The following is a 21,964-nucleotide window of genomic DNA, read 5'->3' as shown; positions in this document are numbered from 1 at the left end:
ATGGTAAAAGTATTCGACATTGACTGGCGATCTATGATTCCTAAAAATTGATGGTCAATGGCCCTCCCTAGGAGGCCCCAGATAAATCTTTTGAGGAGGATGATTTTCCTGGCTCCATCTCTCTACGCTATATTTTTTATATGTATATTTAATAAAAGTTAAGTCTTAACAAGTCAACCCCCTTCAAGTGTGCCCCCACACAGCATTTTTTTCTTTTCTTTTCTATTTGTACATGATTGACTAATGCAACTCTGGGGAGCACCACTGACCGACCAGAGCCACTACCATTGTCTTTGTACAAGAGTAGAATGATAATACTGTTTCATACTTTGTTTTATTAGTCAGTTTAGGGGATCTATGACTTTGATTCATATTACAATTGTTTGACATATATCCTTGTATATATATATCCCCAGTCTGCTCTGGTGGGGCGGCGTCCCGTGCCTTCCATTTGTGTCTTGCTGTGCATTCCCCTCTTGGTGAGCAGTATCTTGATGTTGTCTTGCACTCCTGATTCTGTCCCTAATGCTAAGGGCTGACCGTAGTGCGTTTACACTCTGGAGAAGGCTCGGAACCTGCTCGGGAGTGACTGGTGTCCTACTGGTCTTCCGGGTACCACAGTCTCGCAAGATCACGCTGTCCATCAGTGTCTGCTGCAGTCACCAGCCGCGTTGTCAATGTTCAGCTTCATAAGATGTTGCCAGAGCCGCATCCTCCACTGTGGCCCCTGACGGCATGTTCTGTGAAATATAATACATGATTATTTTTCATTTTTGGTGTCGTGTTTTAAACAATATGGCATCTTGCATGTGGGGCAAGGATGGCGCAGCGTATTAGTCCCAATAAGGTGCTAGGTCTTAGTGCCCACTTTCCCCAAACTGTGAATGTGCACCTACCACAATGTAGTAATATAATACTCCAGATGCATCACACACTCCCCTTCTAATGCAACGCTGCTAATTCTCCAATAACACTGTTGTTCTGTATGTCAATAGATGAATCTGGCAGGGGTGGGCAATAAGCGTCCCTACAGGTGTTGAGCTACAAATCCCAGCATGCCTTGCAACAGTTTTAGCATGGCCATATAGCAAAACTGTTGCAAGGCATGCTGGGATGTGTAGTTTTACAACATCTGGGGGCCGCTTATTGCCCACCCCTACTCTAAAGCAATAAGAGGTAGATGTAATAAGCCATGGAGAGAGAAATAAAGTACAAACCAATCAGCTCCTAATTGTGATTTTTCAAACACAGCCTGTAAAGTGACATTAGGAGCTGATTGGTTGATACTCCTACTTTATGGCAGGTAACAGGGAGGGTTGACAAAAAATGCAGGCATGTCGCGATTGTTTTGTGGGTGTGTCAAATCCTAAACCTGCGATCATGTATGGAAGAAGAAGGTCTCCGGCATCTTAGGGAGCGCACCCATTCTGCACGACCACAGGGAGACTCAGAGGACCGATATTTAAAAGATCTGCTTCTGTGTATGCGGATGCTTGGATTTGCAAAGCCGTAGGGGAGCATCTGAATACATTACTGGCTGTCTGCGACATTTGTATATTTTCGCACAACGGTTGCGTACGGAATCGCAGCTGCAATTACCTTATCCCATATCTCTGAATCAGGCCGAGAATACAATACAATTTGTTTGGAAAAAATACTGATTTGACATAAAACTTAAAGTTGATATTACACATACACTTCCCATTACCAAGTATAAAACACATGGCATTAACAGTGGAATGTTCATATAGGATGTTATACAGACCTGATGTCATAAGCACTGGCCTCCAGCTACACCTAGAATAGCAGGTGGGTGAGGAGGGTGTGCAGCAGCTGGAGACCGCACATGATGGCCCCATACCGGTCTGGGTACCATATCTGCTGGGATATACAGGGCATGGCTGGGTTGTATGCCTGGCAGAGGAGAAGGAATAAGCAGAAAACTACATTTAGCCAAAGAGTGAGGAGGAGTCACAACTTCGTATATATATATATATATATATATATCCCTTTTCCTTCTTCACTATCATGTGCCAGCAATTTCCCTAACTATATAATGTGCCAGCAATCTCACTAACTACTGAGTGCTGGCAATCTAACTAACTATTTTATTTTTATTTATTTATTATCAGTTATTTATATAGCGCACACATATTCCGCAGCGCTTTACAGAGAATATTTGGCCATTCACATCAGTCCCTGCCCCAGTGGAGCTTACAATCTATGTTCCCTATCACGTACACACATACACACTAGGGTTAATTTGTGTTGGGAGCCAATTAACCTAGCAGTATATATTTTTTGGAGTGTGGGAGGAAACCGGAGCACCCGGAGGAAACCCACGCAAGCACAGGGAGAATATACAAACTCCACACAGGTAGGGCCATGGTGGGAATTGAACCCATGACCTCAGTGCTGTGAGGCAGTAACGCTAACCATTACACCGTCTGTGCTGCCCAAGAGGGCAACTATACAGAGGGCCAGCAATCTCACTAACTATACAGTGTGCCAGCAATCTCATTACCCGTTTAGGGTGCCAGAACTCTCACTGACTATACAGCGTGCCAATAACCTCATTACCCATACAGCGTGCCAATAACCTCATTACCCATACTGCGTCCCGGCACTCTCACTAATTATACAGCGTGCGGGCACTCTCACTAACTATACAGCGTACTGGCAATCTCACTAACTATACAGCGTGCGGGCACTCTCACTAACTATACAGCGTGCGGGCACTCTCACTAACTATACAGCGTGTGGGCAATCTCACTAACTATACAGCGGGCGGGCACTCTCACTAAATATAACAGAGAAATACAGTAATTTAAGCCATTAAGACCATTAATTGAGGCTTTTCTATCAGGACAATTGGACAATACATAGAACAAGTAAATTACCAGGAGCCACAAGGTCTTCATATGCTGCTTTATCTGGTGAAATATGCCAGGTCCTTTAAAAATAAACAGAAATATATACATATGTTCTTATTAATGAGGAAAATGGCATTAGTATTACACCAGAATAAGTATTTATGTATCTCTCAGGGTATGGGGATAACAGGGATAAATAGGAAAGGAGAAAGGAAAGAAGCGCAGTGCAACTGACAATATATGTGTAAAAAGGTTGTTTAATAATAAATTGATAATGAATGTTTAAACTGTAGGAGTCCCGTTCAGAAATAAACAAACAATAATAAAATATGAATATAGAACACATACAAATAAAATCAAATTTGATGCCAAAAAGAATAAGCAGCTCTAGATGCCAAGTATCAGATCCTTATAGAAGTAAAAAAGACATTTAAAATGGTAATTACACTAAAAGAACTGATTTAAAAAAAACACAGACAATGATGGATACAATGTGTCATAGAGTCTCATGGATGGAACTTTGAGAAATGTAACCACTTGTTGCTATATCCAAATGTGATCCAAGGCACTGAAGACCTCATTCAGAGTCGGTCGTTGCGGCCGCACGGTAGTAAGGTAAAAAGGGCCGGATATGCAAATGAAGCGCTCGCAAGTGGCGTCGTTAAGATGGGATCGTTAGCTGGACGACCAAGGGGAGGATGCGGCCGTAAGACTAAAATACGCCCCTTTCTCGTTCGCATTACACGTCATCTCCGGGCATATAAGGATTAATCGAGACCATCGGGAACCATCGGAGCTGCTCATAGAGCTTAAGGTTGACCATACCCTCTCTTAAGCACTACGATCTAGTCAGTGTAAAAACCTCCCATGTCACATGTGCCATGACACTACTTAGTTAATTATGCACTCCCATAAAACGCCGTTTGCATAGTCAGGCACGCCTACGTTCGGATCTCTACTCCCCCGTTCACAAGCACCTTCTCCTGTGTCCACCCACAAACGCCTCATCCTGTCACTCAAGCTAACGACCTGGCTGTGTTCAAGGAGAGAACAATTTCTTATCATAATAGCTAGTTTGCACACGCGCATGGCGAATTTTACGCATGCGCAGTTTAGCAAACATCGGTGGCGTATGACCGAGCGGCCGCAACGACAGACTCTGAATGAGGTCCTGAATGTGGTAGATAAAATGTGTATAACTGTTTTGCACTGACACACCAGAAATTACAAACTGCACAATCCCGTGTACGATGACGCAATGCATTGTTACATGCTGCATGTAACATCATATGAACAGCAGAAAGGACAATGTGATGAATGACCATCGATAACAAACCATCGGGCGTACACACTGAGCCATGTGAGCACGCATTATCAGCAAAATAGCTGGTACATACTGCCCGATGTAGGTGATGAGTTATCCGACCCGCTGGATAGCACAACATATTGTCTAGTGTGTATCCGGCATTAGGGCCCCATTTATTAACAAACCTAAATACCAGCGGCATATTTTTGTATTGCAGTAATACAAATATACCACTGGTATTCATCATTACTGACTCCTCCGGGAAGTCCAGCAACGTCCTCCTCATCGCCGGGGTCCTCCACTCACCTGCTGGCAGCCTATCGCTGCCAGCAATGTATTTTTATGTCATGCGCATGAGTGACGGCACTGTAATATATTATGCATTATATGGCAGTCACTGCGATACTCTCTGCATGATATAGCAGTCCCTGCGACACTCTCTGCATTATATGGCGGGCATTATGATGTTCTCTATAACATATGGCGGTTACTGCGATGTTCTCTGCATTATATGGTGGTCACTGGGAAGCTTCCTGCATTATATAACGCTCACTGCGATGTTCTCTGCATTATACGATACGGTACCGATTGGCTGTATTATATGGTGGTCACTGCAATGCTCTCTGCATTATATGGCACTAATGATACCCTGTGTGCTGTGAGGCCACACCTCTTCCCCATGAGATCACACCCCTTTTTTTGTGGACGCACATTTTCATCACGTGCAAAAATTCCCTAATTTGCATGGAGGGGGGGGGTGGCGGCAAAATAATATTGTTGCACCTGGACCCCTTGGTGGGCCAGGCCGGCTATGGCTGTTGTCAGCCGCAGAAGGTGGGACTTGTGCTTAACAATTGTTTCTCTGCCCCCCCATTACTGCTGTGTGTCTTTGTAAACTCTCGCTTTACACTACACTACACATAATATACTCACATAGTACAATGACATCAATGTACAGAGACATAATAAGAAAATAATACCCATTTATATACACATAACGCAAATGATCTACATGCACAAGTGTTTGCCATGCAAGCCAGGGACTATCTGTGTTATTTATATTAAAAACATGTCTAACAAATATATACTTACCCTTTTCTCCCATCTCCATCATGAGATAAGCCTCATATGCCTCCGGGCTGGTATACTTCTCTGCAAAGAAAAAGAAATTGATTACAAACACTATAATGCTGGGCATACACTGTACAATTATGTGTCAGACATCTGTCCAATCTGGCTGGTTGGAATGAAAATCTGGTAATGTATGGGCGCAAATGACAATAGAACATTTGTTCACAAACCCTGGAAAACATACAAAAATGGATGCTTAGCCAAATTGGTTAAATAAAACAAATTTAACCAATTTGAACAATCATTTTTGGTCTGTTTTCCAGTGTTTAAAACCATATAAATCGATAGTCATTTGCTTCCATACTTTACCAGGTTTTCATTCCAACCATCCAGATTGGACAGATAGTCATGTATTGTCCAGCATCGGGCTAGTGAACTATACTTCTGACTAAACCCCTACCATATCCCAAACACATGAAACACATACTTGCCTACCCTCCCGATTTGGTTGGGAACCTCCTGAAAATCGGGTGCCGCTCCTGGTCTCCCGGGATGGCCTTCCAGCAACTGCTGACCCCTCCGGTCTCCCCCCCTAATTACATTAGAATCTCCACTGTATCGCATAATTTTGGCCCCGCCTCCTGCTTCACAATGCCGGGGTTATCGGCATTGTGTAACGGGGGTAGGGCCAAAACAATGCAACTGCATGGCCACGCCCCCTGCTCTGCACACAACTGCCGGTCAAGCCCCCGATTTTGCCGATCTGGCTGCCCTCTCCCGGACTAAACATCTACCACATAGAGACCTATTTATCAAATACAGTTGCAGAAAATCCCCATTTTTGGGGGATAAACAAAAATACGTATTAAGTATCACCTGTATGTATGAAGGAGGAACCGCAGCAAATTTCTCCATATCTGCCGCAGTCCCTCCTTTTCAACAGCAATGCTGACCACTGTGCCAATCATAGTGCTGGCCACCACAATAACACATAAAATAAGAAATGTAGGATAAATTTAATTTAGTAAGTGCCAATTTTCCTGGAACAATTTGTGAGACATAATTGTAAACCATTTTAGTGCTATGTATAACAAACTAGCTGTAATGCCCGGTGTAGTCTGGCTCATATATATATATATATATATATATATATATATATTTTTTTTTTTTTTTTTTTTTTTTTTTTTTTCTCTGTCCCCCCTTCCTCTCTCTCTCCCTCTTCCCCACCTCTCCTCCCTCCCTACACTGTCTCTCTCTATCACCGCCCCCTCACTATTTCCTGTGACACTGGTGGGAGGTACCTGCCAATGTGATGACATCATTTTTATCAGCAATCAATATTTTTCTTTATAGAGATTGGAAAAACGTATTTGATAAATAAAACTCACCATGTAATTTCATGTATGCCGGCATTTCCGGGGTTGTGTCTGCAGACAAAAAAAATATATATAGAATTGTAACATTGTCTGACACCCATATTTGGCTGTTCAGTTACATTATTTAAGAAAGGAAATTGTTAAAATAAAGTATAGAAATAACAGAGAGGGACATAAGGGTCCATGTACAAAGCCTTGGAGAGAGATAAAGTGGTTGGAGATAAAGTACCAACCAATCAGCTCCTACCTGTCAATTTACAGGCTGTGGGGGGGATGTACTAAGCTCTGGAAAGTGATAAATTGGAGAGTGATAACTACCAGCCACTCAGCTCCTGCTGTGACCCTTCCAAGCCAGGTCAGGTCTCTGCCCCCAAATCGAACACAGGGCCTTTGCAGTATGGGCCCCTCATGTGCAGTACGGGCCCTGATTGTCCACACACAGAGCGACAGTAACTTACAGTCTGCTGCCGTTTGGGGGCAGGGTGGGGGGCAGCAATTAACATCGTTTCCCAAATTGGAGGCGAGCCGCCGCAGTTGGGGGATGAGGGAAGAGGCCAGGATCTGCGTTGGCTGATGGAGATTTACTGGCCTCTTTCCCTCACTTAGCTGGCCAGGGAGTACTGTACGCTGATAATCTAATGCTGCGTCCGTGGACACAGGTCGGATCATTAATGTGTGCAGGAGGAGTGATGGCGTGCGTGCAACTGTGCAATTCCATCCTAAGCTGAAGTCTCAAGTCAAGTTCTGATGTCAAATTGCCTTTCAGATTGACTTAGTTAAGGCCCATAATCAACAATATGTATAATAAATATCTTAAATAGTTTACATTTTTTACTTAATTTTTTAACATATGCTTTCACCACTTTAATAATTACAGAAATAGAAAGCAAAGAGCCCTTTGTGTGACAGGAAGAGCTGTTTATGAAGGTAAAAGGGCTCTTTGCACTTAATAATAATTCTAAATAAATTGATTTAGAACCCTTTACTAAAATAAATTCATATAATTGTTACTTACCTTGCGATAATATGCCGAATAGGCAAATCAAGCAAATAACAATGCGCATTTTCCAATCACTCTGTCGCTATCCCTCACTAATCTGAGAGTGAGGCCACAGGTCCCCATCACTGTCTCATATCACAGGTCTGTGATGTCATAAGCCACTCAGCTACCAAATGTTACAGGCTGTGTTTGAATTATACAATCATACAAATCAATGAGTGCCCCATAAAAAAACAAAAATAAAAAAAAAGTCTGCTTTCTCTCCTCTTTGTACAAATTTTGTGTTTGAAAAAATGACAGTTGGGAGCTGATTGGCTGGTGGTTTATCACTCCTGTTTATCAGTTTTCAGAGCTTAGTACATCTGGCCCTCAATCCCTATCTCCCTATTTATTCCCACCACTCCTGGGGGGGGTATGAGACGGAGAGGAGGGCATTATTACTGATATTAGATGGATGATTTCTAAGGCCTAGTATAGTGTATGCCCAATGTCCTAATCTTCCATATACGACAATATTAACCACTTGCCTGGCATGGTTGTAATTTTCTGACCACACCAGGCAGTTCTTTATCTGTTCTGGATGTAAAATTTAGTCCAATCAGATAAACATGATGGCGGCTGAAGTAAGAGAATCTTCCCGCAGCTGCTGCTCTCAGAGGGACCTTCCTGTCCCTCTGCTTGCCAGCACCCTCTCCTCCTCTGTCTGTAGTGCTGCCGATCACTGCTGATCAGTCCGCAAAGCAGGACCCCCTACCCAGCACCTGCAGAACAGAGCAGCCACTGGGGAAAAGTAAGTTAACCGCCCCCCTCACGCCCCTGACATACCTGGTTCAAACTGAACGTAGCGATGGTCGCGATGTTTCCGATGGTGGTTCTGATGTTTTGATATTTGAAAATATATGTTTTTTTTAACAAATCTTAAAAAAAAAATCTTTTTTTTTTTTTAATGAAACCATTTTGGGTAAGCTAAAATGGATGTTCCTCACCTAATGCACTCATAAAAAAAGACAACAATTTTGGAGCATTTTTTGGAGAAAAAAAAATGTGTCAGTTAAGTGGTTAAAGGACGCCCAATGTATGAGATGCATTAAGAGATTATATGACTATTACAAGAACACAGGACAAGCACGGGGTTCTCTCATACATACTAGGGGTGTGCACCGGCCACTTTTCGTGTTTTGTGTTTTGGTTTTGGATCTGGATCTTTCTTCGTGTTTTGGATCTGGATTGGTTTTGCCAAAACCACCCTTCCGTGTTTTGGGTTCTGGGTTTTGTGTTTTGGTGGGAACCGCAGGGTAAACTTTAATAACCTTGCGGCTCCCACCATTGACTACAATGGAGGGAGCCGTTCATTGGCTGAGAGACGGGAGATGACCTCTCTCAGCCAATGAACACTTAGCAGCGGGGTTTCCATGGTGATACCCCGCCGCTAAGCTCTCATTCGGGAAGTACCGTTCTATAGAACGGTACTAAGTTCGTGGATCGCGTTTTCGTTTAGTTTTTTTGCCAAGTCCGGGGATGCCTTCTTTGGAACGAAGAGGACAGAACCTCGCATAGGAGATGGTGAGTATGTTTTTTTTCACAGGTCCCCTATGGATACTTTACCGGACAAGTGGACGATGTTAAATAGGTGAGTATGTGTACATGTGTGTGTGTGTGTGTGTGTATGTATGTTTAATAAACTTACACTGTCACGGTGTGTGTCCTATGTTTTTTTAAACATTTTTTTTACAGGTGAACTACAGGTACTAGTGGGCCCTTAATGCCCTGCATGCTGGTACTTGTGGTTCTCCAAGTACCAGCATGCGGGGCAGGCTAGCTGGGACTTGCAGTTCTACTTGTAAAGACAATGGGCCTGATTCAGACCCACTCGCGAGCGGCTGTCCGCTCGCAAGTGGGTCGATGTTCTGGACTGAGCATGCGCACGACGGAGGGAGCTCCGTCGTGCGCATGCGCCAGACGCGTCGAGCGAAGGATTTTCCTTCGCTCGTAGTGTCTCTTCAAAGGGGGCGTGCTGTCGATGATGACTGACAGCACGCCCCCTTTGGTGGGCGTGCCGGGGGCGTGCCTCCCTGACAGGGGCGTTCCCACGGGAACGCCTCCCGTCAGAAGCCGGCCCACTGACATCACTAGTGATGTCAGTGGGAGTGATTTTGGCTCTGATAGAGCCAAAATCACTCCGGAGCTTGCGGTTGAAAACCTCAACCGCAGGCTCCGGCTCGTAGTTTCGATGGTCGCGATGGTCAAGACCATCGCGGCCATCAAACTGCACGCTCGTATAGCCTGTGGGTGGTGACCCACAGCTATACGAGCATCCAGGAGGACGCTCCATTTTCATGGAGGCCGGCCCTCATTCAGAGCGTGCGCTCTGCTCAGAGCGTACGGCTCTGAATGAGGGCCAATGTTTGATATTCTTTATTTACACCACACCACACAATCAACCCGCCACCCACCGCCACCAGGGGTAGCGGGGATAGCCCCGGGCTATCAGCCTGGGCCTGGGGTGCCCTGGAGAGGGTGACCCCTTTATTGGGGGGGTCCCCAGCTCTCCAGGGATCCCCGGCCTGGGCTGACTAGCGGTCAGGGCTGATGCTGCGGCTGGGGGGCCCGGTGAAAGGGCTCCCCTGGCTGTGGCATCAGCCCCCCCCGCTAGAAAAAGTCCAGTGCTGGTTCTGGAACATGCAGGGGAACACTACTCATTTTTTTCCCCTGTATTTCCAGAACCAGGACCGGATCAGAGCCCAGAGCTGGTTGCGCAGAAAACGGGGGACCCCTACGTCGTTTGTCCCCCGTATTTTGGCAACCAGCGCTGGTTCTGACTAGCCCGGTGCTGGTTGTGCTTAAGTACAGGGGACCCCTATAATTGTTTGTCCCCTGTATTTAAGCACACCCAGCACTGGGTCACTAATGCCCGGGGCTGGTTGCTCTTTTTTGGGGGGGGGGGGGCACGCCATTTTTTTCTTTTTTTACACAGGTTTTTTTTTTTTTTACCACAGCAGCACAGACGGGTCTCACGGACCCGTCAGTGCTCTGTGTCAATGACACAGATGCAAGTAGCATGGATTTCCTGGTCCGTGCGTGCATCTGTGTCATTGAAATACACAGCAGCACAGACGGGTCTCACTGACCCATCTGTGCTCTGTGTCACTGTCAGTCACACAGATGCATGTAGCACGGATCTCACGAGTCCGTGCTACATGCAAATGAGCACCATAATGCTGATTGGCTGAGAGCCGTGACAGACGGCTCTGTCAGCCAATCAGCACTTTGCCCATTAAAGGCAAAGGCATTTTTTTTTAAATGGCCGCTCGAGGCAAAACCTCGAGATCCGACAGCAGATCTCGAGGTTTTGCCTCGGGAGAGGGATCCGGGGCAGACAGGGAGATCCGAGCTTGGACTCGGATCGCCCCGGATCCCCGAAGTTCGGGTGGGTTCGGTTCTCAGGGAACCGAACCCGCTCATCCCTAATACATACCCCATACACAGAGACTAATTTATACACAAAGTGATCATTTATGTTTCATAAGGCATCCCATAGATAAATACCCCATACATACAGTACATACATAACATACATACTAGGGGTGAGCGGGTTCGGATTTCTGAAATCCGAACCCCCCCGAGCCCCCCCGATCCGAGTCCGATCCGAGTCAGGCTCGACTTTTCCCGCCTGACTCGGATCTGAAATCGAGGCAAAACGTCATCTTCCCGCCTTCCGAGTCTCGCGGGTTTTGGATCCTATATAAGGTACACACGTCGGCGCCATTTTCTCACTCGGCTGTGGACAGTGAAGAGGGAGGGTGGGAGTTAGGGCTGTGTAGTGTAGTGTAGTGTAGTGCTGCTGTTGTCCACTACTTCAAAGTCCATAGGGGCTGGCTGTGTTGTGCTGTGCTGCTGTTGTTAATAGGGGCTGTGTCCACTACTTCAAAGTCCATAGGGGCTGGCTGGACTGTGTTGTGCAGTCAGTTCTCCATAGGGGCTGTGTCCACTCCAAAGTCCTGTGCAGTGTCCCAGTCCTAAAGGGGTGCTGAAGTGTTGTCCAGGGGGTGCTCTGTCCATCAGGGGTGCTCCCCCCAAGTGCTAAAAAAATAATATATTTTCTGTGTTTGTGAATTGTGTGCGCAGTAGCCGCACGTGCATCAACAAAGTAGTGCCAAGCGTGCGCCTGTGTCATAAGTAAAGGGCCGGCTGGCTTGACCGTTAAGGGTGCTGTAACCCCCGAAAGTACACTCCAGTCCAAACCAAAAAAAAAAATATTTTCTGTGTTTGTGAATTGTGTGCGCAGTAGCCGCACGTGCATCAACAAAGTAGTGCCAAGCGTGCGCCTGTGTCATAAGTAAAGGGCCGGCTGGCTTGACCGTTAAGGGTGCTGTAACCCCCGAAAGTACACTCCAGTCCAAACCAAAAAAAAAATTATTTTCTGTGTTTGTGAATTGTGTGCGCAGTAGCCGCACGTGCATCAACAAAGTAGTGCCAAGCGTGCGCCTGTGTCATAAGTAAAGGGCCGGCTGGCTTGACCGTTAAGGGTGCTGTAACCCCCGAAAGTACACTCCAGTCCAAACCAAAAAAAAAATTATTTTCTGTGTTTGTGAATTGTGTGCGCAGTAGCCGCACGTGCATCAACAAAGTAGTGCCAAGCGTGCGCCTGTGTCATAAGTAAAGGGCCGGCTGGCTTGACCGTTAAGGGTGCTGTAACCCCCGAAAGTACACTCCAGTCCAAACCAAAAAAAAAATTATTTTCTGTGTTTGTGAATTGTGTGCGCAGTAGCCGCACGTGCATCAACAAAGTAGTGCCAAGCGTGCGCCTGTGTCATAAGTAAAGGGCCGGCTGGCTTGACCGTTAAGGGTGCTGTAACCCCCGAAAGTACACTCCAGTCCAAACCAAAAAAAAAATTATTTTCTGTGTTTGTGAATTGTGTGCGCAGTAGCCGCACGTGCATCAACAAAGTAGTGCCAAGCGTGCGCCTGTGTCATAAGTAAAGGGCCGGCTGGCTTGACCGTTAAGGGTGCTGTAACCCCCGAAAGTACACTCCAGTCCAAACCAAAAAAAAAATTATTTTCTGTGTTTGTGAATTGTGTGCGCAGTAGCCGCACGTGCATCAACAAAGTAGTGCCAAGCGTGCGCCTGTGTCATAAGTAAAGGGCCGGCTGGCTTGACCGTTAAGGGTGCTGTAACCCCCGAAAGTACACTCCAGTCCAAACCAAAAAAAAAATTATTTACTGTGTTTTGCCGCACGTATATATCAAATCGATATAACATAAATGGAGGACCAAACTTTCTCCGATAAAAATAAAATAGAGAAAGATCAAGAACCACTTCCTCCTAGTGCTGAAGCTGCTGCCACTAGTCATGACATAGACGATAACATGCCATCAACGTCGTCTGCCAAGGCCGATGCCCAATGTCATAGTAGAGGGCACATACAATCCCAAATGGCAAAGTTCAGAAAAATGACCTTGAAAAAGACATTTAAATCAGCTGAAGAGAAACGTAAACTTGCCAATATGCCATTTACGACACGGAGTGGCAAGGAACGGCTAAGGTCGATCCCTAGTATGTTCATGACTAGTGGTTCAGCTTCACATGACGATGGAAGCCCTCCTCCCACTAAAAAAATCAAAAGAGTTAAGCTGGCAAAAGCACAGCGAAGAACTGTGCTTTCTAAGAAGATATCACAAATCCCCAAGGAGAGTCCAAGTGTGGTGGTGGTTGCGATGCCTGACCTTCCCAGCACTGGACGGGAAGAGGTGGCTCTTTCCACCATTTGCACGCCCCCTGCAAGTGCTGAAAGGAGCACCCACAGTCCACTTGCTGATATGCAAATTGAAGATGTCACTGTTGAAGTACAACAGGATGAGGATACTGGTGTAGCTGGCGCTGAGGAGGAAGTTGGCGAGGAGGATTCTGATGGTGATGTGGTTTGTTTAAATCAGGCTCCGGGGGAGACAGTTGTTGTCCGTGGGATGAAAAAGCCCATCACGGTCATGCCTGGGCAGAAGACCAAATATTCCACCTCTTTGGTCTGGCAATATTTCTATCCAAATCCGGACAACAACTGTCTTGCCATATGTACCATATGTAAAGGTGAAATAAGTAGGGGTAGGGACGTCAACCACCTAGGAACATCCTCCCTTATACGGCACCTGCAGCGCGTTCATAAAAAGTTACTGTCAAGTTCAGAAACTTTGGCTAAGACCGTAAGCAGTCCAGGGACACCTAAATCCCGTTGTCCTGTTGTATCCAAGCGCCTGCAAACCACACCGTCAACTCCCTCCTCGTCAATTTCCTCCTTAGTCAGGATCGGAAGTAGTCCTGCAGGCCATGTCACTGGCATGACTGACTCTCCTATCCGGGATTCCTCTGGAGGATCCTGCATTGCTACGCCTACTGCTGCCGCTGCTGCTGTTGCTGCTGCTGGGAGTCGTTCATCATCCCAGAGAGGAAGTAGAAACACCACTACTTTTACTAAACAATTGACCCTCCAACAGTCCTTAGCGAGGAGGATGAAGTACGACAGCAGTCATCCTGAAGCAAAACGTATAACTGAGGCCTTGACTGCTATGTTGGTGTTAGACGTGCGTCCGGTATCCGCCATTAGTGCAGTGGGATTTAGACAATTGATGGAGGTAGTGTGTCCCCGGTTCCAAATCCCGTCTAGATTCCACTTCACTAGGCAGGCGATACCGAGACTGTACAGAAACGTCAGAAAAAGTGTCCTCAGTGTCCTGAAAAATGCCGTTGTACACAATGTCCACTTAACCACGGACATGTGGACAAGTGGAACAGGGCAGACTAAGGACTATATGACTGTGACAGCCCACTGGGTAGATGTATCACCTTACGCAGCAACAGCAGCAGCGTCACCAGTAGCAGCATCTCAGAAACGCCAGCTCGTTACAAGGCAGGCTACGCTGTGTATCACCGGTTTCAGTAAGAGGCACACCGCCGACAACCTCTTAGAGAAACTGAGGGAAATCATTGCCCAGTGGCTTACCCCACTTAGACTCTCCTGGGGATTTGTGATATCTGACAACGCCACCAATATTGTGCGGGCATTACATCTGGGCAAATTCCAGCACGTCCCATGTTTTGCTCACACAATAAACTTGGTGGTGCAGAATTTTCTGAAAAGCGACAGGGGCGTGCAGGAGACGCTTTGGGTGGCCCGAAAAATTTCTGCCCACTTTCGCCATTCAGCGACTGCGTGCCGAAGACTGGAGCGCCAGCAAACACTCTTGAACCTGCCCCGCCATCACCTGAAGCAAGAGGTTGTGACGCGGTGGAACTCAACCCTCTATATGCTTCAGAGGATGGAGGAGCAGCAAAAGGCCATACAAGCCTATACATCCACCTATGACATAGGCAAAGGAGGGGGTATGCACCTGACTCAAGCGCAGTGGAGAATGATTTCCGTGTTGTGCAAGGTTCTCCAGCTCTTCGAACTTGCCACACGTGAAGTCAGTTCAGACACAGCCAGCTTGAGTCAGGTCATTCCCCTCATCAGGCTTTTGCAGAAGCAGCTGGAGAAAGTGAAGGAGGAGCTAAGACGGAGCGATTCCGCTCGGCATGTGGGACTTGTGGATGAAGCCCTTCATTCGCTTTGCCAGGATTCCAGGGTGGTCAATCTGTTGAAATCAGACCACTACATTTTGGCCACCGTGCTTGATCCTAGGTTTAAAGCCTATGTGGTGTCTCTCTTTCCGGCCGACACAAGCCTGCAGAGGTGCAAAGACCTGCTGGTGAACACACTGTCAGCTGAAGCGGAACGTGACACGTCAACGGCTCCTTCTTCATTTTCTCCCGCAACTGGGGCTGCCAGGAAAAAACTTAGGTATCCTAAGCAACCCGCTGGCGGTGATGCAGGGCAGGCAGGACCAAGTTTGGACATCTGGTCCGGACTGAAGGACCTGGCAACAATTTCTGACATGTCTACTGTCACTGCATATGATACTGTCACCATTGACAGAATGGTGGAGGATTACATCGGTGACAGCATCCAAGTAGGCATGTCAGACAGTCCATACCTGTACTGGCAGGAAAAAGAGGCAATTTGGAGGCCCCTGTACAAGCTGGCTCTATTTTACCTGAGTTGCCCCCCCCTCCAGTGTGTACTCCGAAAGAGTGTTTAGTGCAGCCGGGAACCTTGTCAGCGAAAGGCGTAGGAGGTTGCTTCCACAGAATGTGGAGAAGATGATGTTCATCAAAATGAATTATCAGCTCTTCCAGGGAGACCAGCCTCCAGAAGGTACAGAGGGACCTGTGGTGGTGGATTCAAGTGGGGACGAGTTAATACTTTGTGAGGATGAGGATGTACACACTGAAGAGGGTGAGGAATCGGTGGATGAGGAGGATGAGGATGACATCTTGCCTCCGTAGAGCCAGTTTGTGCAGGGACACATTAATTGCCAGCTTGTTTTGTGGGGGCCCAAACGAACCAATCATTTCAGCCACAGTTGTGTGGCAGACCCTGGCGCTGAAATGATTGATTTGTTAAAGTGTGCATGTCCTGTTTATACAACATAAGGGTGGGTGGGAGGGCCCAAGGACAATTCCATCTTGCACTTCTTTTTTCTCTTTGCATTATGTAGTTTGGGGCCTAGTTTTTCTAACTGCCATCCTGTCTGCCACTGCAGTGTCACTCCTAGATGGGTCACGTGTTTGTGCCGCCCACTCGTGTCGCTTAGCATAGTCATCCAGCTACCTCGGTGCAACCTTTTGGACATAAAAACACTATTGTGAGGTGTGAGGTGTTCAGAATAGACTGGAAATGAGTGGAAATTAAGGTTATTGAGGTTAATAATAGCATAGGAGCAGAGAAACCCACAAATTCTGTGATTTTAGCTGTTTTTATGCTTTTTTTCAAAAAAATACAGATCCAAAACACAAAACCCAGAACCCAAAACACGGAAGGGTGGTTTTGGCAAAACCAATCCAGATCCAAAACACGAAGAAAGATCCAGATCCAAAACACAAAACACGAAAAGTGGCCGGTGCACACCCCTAATACATACCGTACATACATACCTTACATTCATACATACCATACCTTACATTCATACCATACTTGCCTACTTTTGAAAAAGCATTTCAGGGAGATTATGAAAGCAGCACCTATGAGCACATTTTAAAGTTTTAACAGCTTCATAATGTGGGTAATGTGCAATCAGGGAGGGTGCTAGACACTTCCGGGAGATTGCTACTATTTCAGGGAGTCTCCTTGACAACCTTGTCTACATTTCATGCTCCCTCAAGCTTCCCAGATTGTCTCCCCTCCGTCCCTCCCTCCTCTGTGATCATCTTCTGTCACCTCCCCTTCCCTGTCAGATGATTACATTCACTTCTCACCTCTTTAATTCCCTCCCCTATATACCATGGGATCGGCCCCTTGTTCTTCCACTCATTTCTTTTTGGCTTCTGTCACCACCGTTCTCTGATCAACTCTTTGTCCCTCTCCTCTACCTTTCTTATTGGCTTCTGTCACTACCAATCTCCTCTCCCTTTCTTATTGGTAGGTATGTGTTAAAAAAAAAAAGTCACTGCTTTGCTATATAAAGTAATGAGGTGTTCCTAGGCATGACCACACAGTGTTATTTGAAAGGTCTTTTTAAAAATACTGTATTAGGAGACCTGATATTATAATAATGGTGGTAGACAGAACATGACATGGTTACTAGTAATCACCTTAATACAGGTGCAATGTATATTTGCGAGGTAGGAGTATAGCTGGGAAAGGAGCTTCCTATAGGTGTTCCCACTCCAGTGATAGCTGCTCGGGGCAGTAATTACAGTAATAAGCTGTGCACTCTGTGGAATCTCACTCTGGCACATGTATTCTGTCAGTTTAAATTAAATGATCAGAATATATAATACAATCTGCTCTATTGACTAATAACAATGATTCAAATGAAATAAAAGCTAGATCCTAGGTGCTATACATAAATAAAGCAGTGCCAAAGGAAATACCCCTTAATGTAAGATAGTGTATCACCGAAGCATTCTATTCCCCCAATGGGACCTCAATGCCCAGCGTAATACTGTCACTGTTTGCTGTTTTTCTCTTCATTTCAGTATTCCCCCCGCAGGCAGGCCATACCCCACTGGCACAGTTGAGTACAGGGAGGGGGGGGGCGCTACGACATGCACTTTCTCCGGGCGCCATGGTTCCACGCTACTCCTCTGCTTACATAGATACATACCTACCTTACATATATACCGGTACATACATACCTAACATCAGGGGCGGATTGGGATGGAAAACCAGCCCGGGAAATTATTGAAAGCAGCCCTCAATGGGTGGGTCTATTGAGGGGGCGGGGTCTGTGGAGGGGGTGGGATGCTGTCTTCTCATAGGGCCTGATTGTGAGTCGGAGGCAGTCGTGGCCTTCCTCGTGTCTTTTTCTGTATTTGCTCCTGCGACTTTATGCTAATGATACTACAATGCTCTTCCCTGGTGTACATTCCAATGTGCAAGGACTGTGGCGCCCACTATCAGACTCTACAGACGCTGCAATCATGCTTTATGCGTATTTATACTCCACCATCAGTCATACCATTGAAACTTGCACAAGCCCTATGCTACAAGGTGCACATTATACAACTGAGTTTAGCCTCCAACGTGAGTGATTCAGCTTCTCTATACATAACCACTTTCAGCAACCCGCCCGTGTCACTCCAAATACATGCCCATACTATGCTATATTTGGCTAGCCAATCCCCTGTAACCTCCCAGGAATGCCCAGCACATTTATAATACACTAAATATGTACTGCGACTCTGGGCCTGATTCAGACCCACTCGCGAGCGGCTGTCCGCTCGCAAGTGGGTCGATGTTATGGACTGAGCATGCGCACGACGGAGGGAGCTCCGTCGTGCGCATGCGCCAGACGCGACGAGCGAAGGAAAGTCCTTCGCTCGTTGTGTCCGATCAAAGGGGGCGTGCTGTCAATGTTGATTGACAGCACGCCCCCTTTGGTGGGTGTGCCGGGGGGCGTGCCTCCCTGACGGGGGCGTTCCCACGGGAACGCCTCCCGTCAGAAGCCGGCCCACTGACATCACTAGTGATGTCAGTGGGAGTGATTTTGGCTCTGATAGAGCCAAAATCACTCCGGAGCTTGCGGTTGAAAACCTCAACCGCAGGCTCCGACTCGCAATTTCGAAGGTCGCGATGGTCTTGACCATCGCGGCCATCACAATGCACGCTCGTATAGCCTGTGGGTGGTGACCCACAGCTATACGAGCGTCCAGGAGGACGCTCCATGAAAATGGAGCCCGGCCCTCATTCAGAGCGTGCGCTCTGCTCAGAGCGTACGGCTCTGAATGAGGGCCTCTGTACGAACACCAACAGCATGTATGTGCGGTGCAACTCAGACACATGCCCAGATGAAAACATCACTCCACTGTTTCTGACTCAGAATAAGGCCCATAGTGTTATATACTATGCCACAGCGGCGCTTGCTATATAACATGTATAGTTACATAATGCCAATCCCTTTCTATCTGTGGACTATAAAAACGCTCAGGAGGTGCAATAAATAGAAAATAGCTGAGACACGTCCCCCAAACAGTCATAACATGCCTAGGCTTACTCGCCATCCCCCGTTACCTCCCACAAGTGCCCCGTCTATCAATCACCCTGCAACTAAGGCCTCACTGCAACCACTGTCAGTTACATATTACATTGCAGTATACACAGCCCCCCATACTACCCCTCAGTACACACAGCAGCCCCATATTACAATGTAGTATACACAGCCCTCCTATACTACCCCTCAGTACACACAGCAACCCCCATATTACATTGTAGTATACACAGCCCTCCTATACTATCCCTCAGTACACACACAGCAACCCCCATATTACATTGTAGTATACACAGCCTTCCTATACTATCCCTCAGTACACACAGCAGCCCCCATACTACTCCTCAGTATACACAGCCCCCATACTACTCCTCAGTACACACAGACCCCATACTACTCCTCAGTATACACAGCCCCCATACTACCCCTCAGTATACACAGCCCCCATACTAACTCTCCGAATACACAGGCCCCCATACTAACCATCAGTATACATAGCCCCCCCATACTAACCTCTATATACACAGCCCCCAATACTACCACTCAGTATACAGCCCCCCCATACTACCCCTCAGTATACAAAGCCCTCCATACTCTCAGAATACACAGCCCCCCATATTACCCCTCTGTATACACAACCCCCTATACTACCCCTCACTATACACAAACCCCCTATACTACTCCTCACTATGCACAAACCCCCATGGTAGCTGCATTTCTTCCAGTACAGAGCAGCAGCAGGGAGCCAGGACAGTGTGATGAGTGAAGGAAGCACAGACACAGGTTGCCCAGACACAGTTCAACTTTATGCGAGCCTGAGAGGAGCAGGAACAGGAAGAGGAGGTCGGGGCTGATACACATCTCAGAGAGGGGGGGAGGGGCCAGGCAAGGCCGTTGAGAGCCTGGGTAATGGAGGGGACGTGGCCTAATCGAGAGAGGTGTGGCCCCACCCCCTTGAAAAAAACTAACAATCATGACTTTTTCAGCGCCGCTGCGCGCAGGGGAAGGGGGCACTGTAAGCCCCCCAGCCCAGTGCTAAGCAGGAGGGGGGTGCGATCAGTGTGATCGCTCCCCCCCACAGCCATAGGAGACTGCTCCAGCTGCTGCAGCAGCCACGAGCAGTCTCACACAGCAGCCCAGCACAAGCTGTGTGCTGAGCTGCTGTGAGGGAGGGAGGGAGGGGGGTGGGGGATGACGCTGGACCCGTGCCCCGCCAGGCCCCTCTAGCAAGCCCGGGTAAACTGTACCCCCCCCCCCCCTCTCGGCGCCAATGGGGCCAGGAAGGCACTGTGTCAGACGGCCTAATGTGTGTGCTGTCCTGGCTGCTGCAGTTATGCATGATTAGTTTGCGGGCGGCACAGGTGACCAGCTGCACCGTCGGATATTCTAATTCAGCCCTGCCTGCTGTAATGTGCTTCTGCTCATGTGCAGAAGCTCTGAATGCTGCCTGATTCCAACAGTCCAGAGTCAGCTCCCGCGGCAGAGAGAGGGGTAGGGAGGGACTGGGGGCCCAGCGGGAACTAATCTGACGGCCCAATCTGCCCCTGGCATTACAGGTACAACATTATTCCTACCTGCATCCTGAGTAGCTGGCCTGCCACAACCAAGCCCAAATCCAGCATTGCTGCTTTGACATTGTTCCAGCCTGCATCTTGTAAAGTTGGCCTGCTACAAGTCCATATCTGCATCCTAACTGATTTTGTGCATATCCACCTGTGCCAGTTGATTACTTCCAGCAACAATCTCCAGCACACACTTACATCAGCTATTAACCCCTACCTTGCTTGCTGCTTTACTCCAGGTACATTATTTTCTGTGGATCCCTGCCTATTGCATGAGCCCCATCTGCGAGCTCTAGGGGGGGGATGTAGTCTGGAAGCTGACGGTCTAAATGCCGACCGCCGGCCTAGGGGCCTCATGCAAATAGTGCAGGTACATTCATAACAGTGGGCCAGGCAAGTTCTTCCACACCGAACTTATCAAACCATGTCTTTATAGTCCTTGCTTTGCGCACTGGGGCACAGTCATGTTGGAGTAGAAAAGGGCCTTCCCCAAACTGCTGCCACAAAGTTGGAACCATAGCATTGTCCAAAATGTCTTGGTATGCTGACACATTAAGATTGCCCTTCACTGGAGATAAGGGGTCTAGCCCAAACATTGAAAAACAGCCCCATACCATTATCGCTCATCCACCAATCTTCACAATGCAGTCAGGCTGGTAACGTTCTCCCGGCATCCTCCAAACCCAGACTCGCCCATCTGACTGCCAAATTGGGAAGAGTGATTTGTCACTCCACAGAACATATTTCCACCGCTCCACAGTCCAGTATCAGTGTGCTTTACACCACTCCATCCGATGCTTGGCATTGGACTTGGTGATGTGAGGCTTGCATGCAGCTGCTCGGCCATTGAAACTCATTCCATTAAGCTCCTGTCGCACAGTTTTTTTTGCTTACATTAATGCCAGTGGAAGTTTGGAACTCTTCAGCTATGGAATTAGCAGAGCCCTATGCACCATGCGCCTTAGCAGTCGTTGACCCTGCTCTGTGATTTTACGTGGTCTTCTGCTTTGTGGCTGAGTTGCTGTTGTTTCTAAAAGCTTAGAAACACCTTCTAATAATATCACTTACAGTTGACCGTGGAATATCCAGCAGGGATGAAAATTCACGAACTGTCTTATTGCAAAAGTGACATCCTATCACAGTACCACAAGTGAAACAACCCATTTTGTAACACAAATGTTTTCAAATGGAACTGC

The 21,964-nt window shown here is 47.2% G+C and overlaps 1 long non-coding RNA gene across 1 annotated transcript; it reads right to left on the bottom strand.

Moving 5' to 3' along the window:
• Positions 1-416: 416 nt before the first annotated feature.
• On the bottom strand, positions 417-20,844 carry LOC148525165 (uncharacterized). The gene is made up of 6 exons (XR_015878300.1): positions 20,781-20,844; positions 6,639-6,677; positions 5,272-5,331; positions 2,901-2,953; positions 1,766-1,914; positions 417-740 (listed from the first exon to the last, which is right to left on the bottom strand). It is a non-coding gene; the product is annotated as an uncharacterized LOC148525165 (long non-coding RNA).
• Between the last annotated feature and the right edge of the window lie 1,120 nt (positions 20,845-21,964).

This window comes from Taudactylus pleione, unplaced genomic scaffold (genome assembly GCF_031769625.1).
Source record: "Taudactylus pleione unplaced genomic scaffold, aTauple2 ptg000110l, whole genome shotgun sequence".
Taxonomy (NCBI): domain Eukaryota; kingdom Metazoa; phylum Chordata; class Amphibia; order Anura; family Myobatrachidae; genus Taudactylus; species Taudactylus pleione.
This window is presented reverse-complemented; position numbering and strand designations above follow the sequence as displayed.